We start from the raw sequence: 7,500 nt of genomic DNA on the forward strand, positions 1-7,500 counted from the left end.
AGATTTTCTAGTGCTTAATTTCCTTCATACAAAAATACAATTATTAGTAGCGACCAAAAATTTCCAAGTTGTTCTGCGAAGTTCGACGAAGTGAATCCATTTTGAGATTATTACTAGTTATTTGGGATGATACCTTCCAATACTAAATATGTTTTTATTACGCTTAAGCGCTATTATAGATGTCTTTAGTTGAGATTATCGTATTTATCTTTTATTTACAAAGAATTCACTAAATATATGGAACAGAGTAACTTTAGATGACATTGCAAAGTAACTTATTAAAAAGGAACTGATATTTGTAATGTTTACGCTTTTAAACTGATTGAGTTTTGTAAGTATTGTAATAAGCATATCATTTACGAGTATTTCAAAGTAAACTAGTATATTAGAACTTCTATGGACACATTAACTATGAATTTGCATTATAAGTAATTCTTAGCTATTGCAACTTGAACAGCTAATCTATTTTTATAAGTCAATTTTCTTTCCTCAGAAATGTGAAGAGGATGTCGAAAATTGGCAATCGTTAGTAGATTTTATTATGGATAGGTGTAAAATATCGCTTTTATAAAACAGCATATAGCTGTACTTGCAAAGTTCCAGCTTAACCCCATTTAGTGAATCCATACAATATATTCCAAGTAACAAATAGCTGAAGTCCCACCTGGTGTCGATATACGATTAAATATAAAAGGCTTCGACGAAGTGAACCAGATGAGATAAAATCTATTATTCGGTTTTGGATTTCGACTGTGACGTCCACGAAAAAAACATGCATACACACATGTACATATTTGTATATGTACAAATATATATACAACAACATTAAATGCAACCATAACTAGTCCACTACAGGATAAAGGACTCAGGCATGTCCTTATTTATGTCTGGGGTTTGACCAATTTTCATCACAACATTGATCATTGCGGATTGGTGATGGTGGGAGATTTTAGTCTGATCGGCCACAGCAAGCCAACCTAGTATAGGTGGCCATGACTAGTACAGCTTTTCTGATCAAGACGATACACAAATTCTTTCACCACGTTAACGTATCCCCACTCAGAAAAGGTATATATATATATATATATATATATATATATATATATATATATATATATATATATATATATATATATATGAATATACAGTATATATATATATATAACTTATGCCATGATGTTATTTCTCTATCCATACAAAAATGCTTTCCTGTAATAGCTTACAAAGGCACACACACACACACACACACACACACACACACATATATATATATATATATATATATATATATATATATATATGAATATGTATGTATATATATATAAATATATATATATATATATATATATATATACATATATATATATATATATATATATATATATGGTATATATAAGTATATATACATATATATGTATATATATGTATGCATATATATATACAGTAGTATATATAACTATGTGTTTATATATATCCATATATATACTGTATGTATGTATATATATATATATATATATATATATATATATATATATATATATATATATTTATATATATATATATATACATGTATATATATATATATATATATATATATATATATATATATATATATATGTATGTATGTATATTTATATATATGGCTTTATAAGCTATTACAGGAAAGTATTCTTGTATTGTATATATGCATGTATATATATATATATATATGTATATATATATGTATGTATATATACACATATATATATACATATAAATATCCATGTATATATATATATATATATATATATATATATATATATATATATGGCTTTATAAGCTATTACAGGAAAATATTCTTGTATGGATAGAGAAATAACATCATGACACATGTCTCCGAATATGTGCAGTCTCACATACATGAACATTTTCAGAACAGGAGCAATACACGTCCATACACTCGCGCACAAACACACTACACGCAAGCATCCATGCATACGCAAATATAAAAAAGAATGGTGCCAGTTTATCCCGAATACAATATGTCCATTTTTTTTTTATTCTATTTTATCTATCTATCTAAGGTGTCCATGGCAGGGGCTAGATATATATTTTCAATTTCACACTTTTGCAGTTATCGACGATAGCAAATTATTTATATGAATTTAGAAAATTATTTTTTTTTTAATTTAGAAAATTATTTATATGAATTTAGCAAATTATTTTTATGAATTTAGAAAATTATTTATATGAATTTAACTGCAAGCCATTATCATTTCATATAGCATAATCAGTTATATATTTTGATAACAGTAGAAAAATTTCAGAAAAAGAAAATAGGTAGAGAGACAAGTATTAATTTATACGCGATGAAAGATTATCATATAAGTTTTTTTGATGGTAATTGCATATACAGTAGAATAGCAAACCTGAAATAACATATTGAAGAAATAATGTTTTGGTTAATTTCTTACATCAGAATCTGGTCTATCACCTCCAGAGTTTTCATAGCCTGTGCTCTTTAATCTCTAGTAGGTATTGCAATAGGCATATTCTAAACCCCCTCAGCACAGGTGCTAGTCTATTCTGCTCATATCTTTCAAACCGATTCGTAACTCCATTTATGAAACGGAATGTTTTTGTGAATCCTCATTCCGTTAATAAGAGCGATTGAAAGACATTCTTATTTGCTAGAAATACGTATCAGCCATTGTCAATAACGAATAACTGATAATTTATACCATTGCAAGCCAAGCTGCAACAATAGTTGAAAAAAGGACATACGAGCCCAGGAGCTGCAATAGGGGATGCATCCAATTGCAGAAAAGAAATAGAAAATACACAACAGACTGTAAAGCGACTGTACAACTGTAGAATAGTTTGTCAAGTATATGTATAGGAGATAAACTATAAACGAGACTTAAGTCAACGTGCTTAAATGATTAGCGTTGGCACCAAGCTTGAATGGCTGGATCTTCACAGATTCATCTGTTTGGTTAGAAAGATATATCAAGTCACAGCCGAAATAAAGACTTATATAATATTTTGTAGTATCAAACGTTACGATATAAAAGACAACTGTTAAAACAAAGAATATATTTAATAGTGAGTGGCAGACGAGTAGTTTGGGATAAATTTTTAGTCCAAAATATTTTCAAAATTATGAAAAATATTATGCGCCATACACAATGAGGTAATTGAACGCTGATGCGGGGAATGGTAAGCAGATGAGGATTAAGGTACATTTTATCCAACAATTCAACTGATTTAGCAGTTATAACAAGTTATTCTACATATTGCTATCATGAGAAATAAATGGAGTGTGATAGAGAACGATGTACGGTTGTATTTAGATGCCATCATAACTTACTCTGAGAAAGGATAAGTGGAATGGAAAACTGGAGAAGCAATCGTTGTGGTGTATTAGGAAGTAAAGATAGATGGGTGGAAATGAAAATAGGAAAAGATGAAAGATAGACCAGATTAATTTACTTTACGAATACTGTTAGAAGCTTATGCAAAAGAATTGGCTCTCCGTTCAAGTTTGATATGTCGTTTAATGTATGATATAGTATGATAAAGTTAAATGTGCTGTAGCCGGGCAGCAGAGCTAATTAAAGGAAAGCATTGAGCCTTTAATGCCCTTTCAAACAAGATACATTTGCACGCTGAAAGATGCGCACCCAATCATTACGAATTCATATGTAGCATTAGAGGTTCTTTATGCCGTCCTACGTCTCATCAAAATCTTTTGATGATTATTTAGTGATTTTTTTCTTTTTATTTGATGCTTTATTTATTGTTTTGCTTCATATATCTTAGTGTTGGTTTGCCCCATTAACCTCTGAAAAAATTCTTGCTGATATTTATGGTTTCCACCTTCATCCCAGATATATATATATATATATATATATATATATATATATATATATATATGTATATATATATATATGTATATATATATATATATATATATATATGTATATATATGTATATATACATATATATATATATATATATATATATATATATATATATATATATGAGAGAGAGAGAGAGAGAGAGAGAGAGAGAGAGAGAGAGAGAGAGAGAGAGAGAGAGAGAGAGAGAGAGAGAGAGAGAGAGAGAGAGAGAGAGAGAGAGAGAGAGAGAGCGCAATACAAATACTGTAAGAAGAGGAGTAACGTAAATCTTTGTAAGAATGGGCATATAAGGGAAAATAAAAACAGCGAATATGTAATGTAGTGGAAGCATAACAGTGTCTGCAGATTCATAAAATATTAAGGTGTAGGCCATGGCTGAATCTAGATCGATCTGTGGAACAGAGGGGTGACTGCAGATTCAAACACTGACATCTAGAAGGGATAGCTGAACCAGTTCTTCTTTATTGGAAATAACTTAATGTTGCTGGATGTCATTAAAAGTAAAAATTTCACATTGTTAAATTGGATTTTATTTCTGGTGTTTATGCAGTAAGAACTGTTGAAAAGAGAACTGTTGAAAAGACGAGAGCTTGAGATATTTCGATATCCCTAAGTAAAAATGAAGCAAATAAAACGAAAGAGGAAAGTGTATGGAGGTGGTTTGGTCATGGTGAGAAAATGGGCGGTAACTGGTTGGTCAAACGAATAGAATATGGATCTTTTGTGATGAAGAATTTTAAGTGTTTGATTGACTAGAGGATATGATCTATAACCAACAGACAATACCACAATTTGTGCGTGCAAATTAGAGGTGAATCGCAAAATATAAGTGAGGAGATGACATACTATATACATGTTTGTAATAATCTCATATTTATTTCATCATTTAAAAAGATGTACATGATTCATTTTTTTTAATCCTTACATGGAAACATCTCTCTCTACTAAAATTATTTATAGGTTTGTTCTGTTAGAACTTCTGTTTATGTGACGAGCAAATTGTATCCATGGCAATCAATCAACTGTGGTAAGAGTCGTAGACAATGTTTCCAAAACTCTTGAAGAGAATCGCTTCTTAGGTAATTTCAGGGTATATATATATATATATATATATATATATATATATATATATATATATATATATATATATATATATATATATAGATAGATAGATAGATAGATAGATAGATAGATAGATAGATAGATAGATATATATATATTATTATTATTATTATTATTATTAAAATTATTGTTATTATTATTACTATTATTATTATTATTATTATTATCATCATCATCATCATCATCATCATCATCATCATTACCTGCTGAACTACAACCCTAGTTGGAAAAGCAGGATGTTATAAGCCCAGGGGCTCGAACAGGGAAAATAGCTCCGTGAGGAAAGGAAAGGAGGAAAAATAAAATATTTTAAGAACAGTAACAGTAGTGTGTGTGTGTGTGTTTGTGTGTGTGTGAGTTTGTGTGTGTGTGTGAATAAATTACGACAGCTGACTCGTGGTATGCATAAAACAGTATTATAGGCACGAAAAAAAATTGAAAAGACTTGACTGAGCTTAGTACTTTCGTCTTCTTGGTGAACACTCGAAATGAGTGTGTGTCTGATGATGCCACTTGGTCACCAACAAGACAAAAGTTCTTACTCCAATCCAGTCTTGTCACTTTTCCTTTCATGGCTATGATACATACACACAAACAAACAAGCAAAGACACACACATACACACACACAATATACTGTATACCACACACACACGCATATATATATATATATATATATATATATATATGTATATGTATGTATATATACATATATATATGCATATATATATATATATATATATATATATATATATATGTATATATACATATATATATATATATATATATATATATATATATATATATATATATATATATATATATATGTGTGTGTGTGTGTATGTGTGTGTCTTTGCTTGTTTGTTTGTGTGTATGTATCATAGCCATGAAAGGAAAAGTGACAAGACTGGATTGGAGTAAGAACTATATATATACATATATATATATATATATATATATATATATATATATATATATGTATATATATATATATTATACATGACCGTGTGCATGATTATTTGTATGTGCTCCTGTATCTGTGTATGTAACGGGATATAAAGATAAGCAGCTTAAGAAATAAATTATAATTGTATTTCATAAATCAGTATTTATGGCAAATACTCTAAAATCTATCGAAAATATTTGGCAAACATTAAAGTCTTAAAAATCTATTTTTAGCATGGTTCGTACAATGGTGCTTTTGAGGAAAATTAATCAAATAATTAACAAGGAATCATGACAGCAATAGCGTGGAGCTTCCCCTGTGCAAGGCTGCATTCCCTTTTACGGTTTTCCCCTCATCTTGCGCGATCTTTTAAACCACCTTTTTCCTTCTTCCCCTTCACTCGTTTGTTCTCTTTTTATTCTTGCCCAGAGGTCCCTTATCTCCCTTCTTCTCCTTCCTCTCCTCAACCTCTCCCATACCCCTCTTTCCCCCTCACACCAATGGAGTGTGTAATTGGTGCTGGCTCCCCTTTTTCACCCCGGACATGACATTCCAATATCGTAGCCAAATCGGTACATGGCGTCCTCTGTCCCCTCACAATTCACGCGCTCACTCCCTCACTCACTTATTCTCTCTCTCTCTCTCTCTCTCTCTCTCTCTCTCTCTCTCTCTCTCTCTCTCTGGTGTTAGTCTCCATCATAAGAAAAAGTAGTGCTACAAATTCCACATATATAAATGCTTAAAAGCAAATTAGGATTCCCAGATACAGTAACAAAATCAGGATTTTGTACACAATAGAGCATTTTCTCTCCAGGCAACAGGCTGCCTCTCCCATTCATAGAAACCATTCCCTGGGACAATAAGGCTATTCGCCCTTCCAACCCCTTTTTTAACTTTAGAGTCAGACTTGTCGTTGGAAACCTCAAATTATATTCACAGAGCACTTAACACTTGAAGGCTTTTATCAAATTCTGTTTTCTTTTACCCGAAAAGTTTGGCCCTCTTTCCCTGTCTTCCCTTACATGCATCCTCTTATTACTCTTCTGTATGCACGAGCACACACACACACACACACACACACACATATATATATATGAATATATATATATATATATATATACATATATATATATATATATATATATATATATATACATATATATATATATATATATATATATATATATATATATATATATATATATAAACGTATATGTATATCTATTAATATATTTATATGTATGTATGTATATATATATATATATATATATATATATATATATATATATATATATATATATATATATATACACATATATATATGTATAAAAAGTAAATATCAATCACAAATGAGATTTAATATCGAAATATGGAAATATATATCTAATGAAAGTTCTTTCATGATGATATTTTTGGTTGGGAAAGTACTTGAACCTACTGTATGTCTTCAGTTCGAAATAACCAAGCAGTACACTCTACCAATGTGTCATCAATAGAGATACAAGACAATTCCAACTCCACTATACACATTT

The sequence above is a fragment of the Palaemon carinicauda genome, chromosome 15 (genome assembly GCF_036898095.1).
Source record: "Palaemon carinicauda isolate YSFRI2023 chromosome 15, ASM3689809v2, whole genome shotgun sequence".
NCBI lineage: Eukaryota > Metazoa > Arthropoda > Malacostraca > Decapoda > Palaemonidae > Palaemon > Palaemon carinicauda.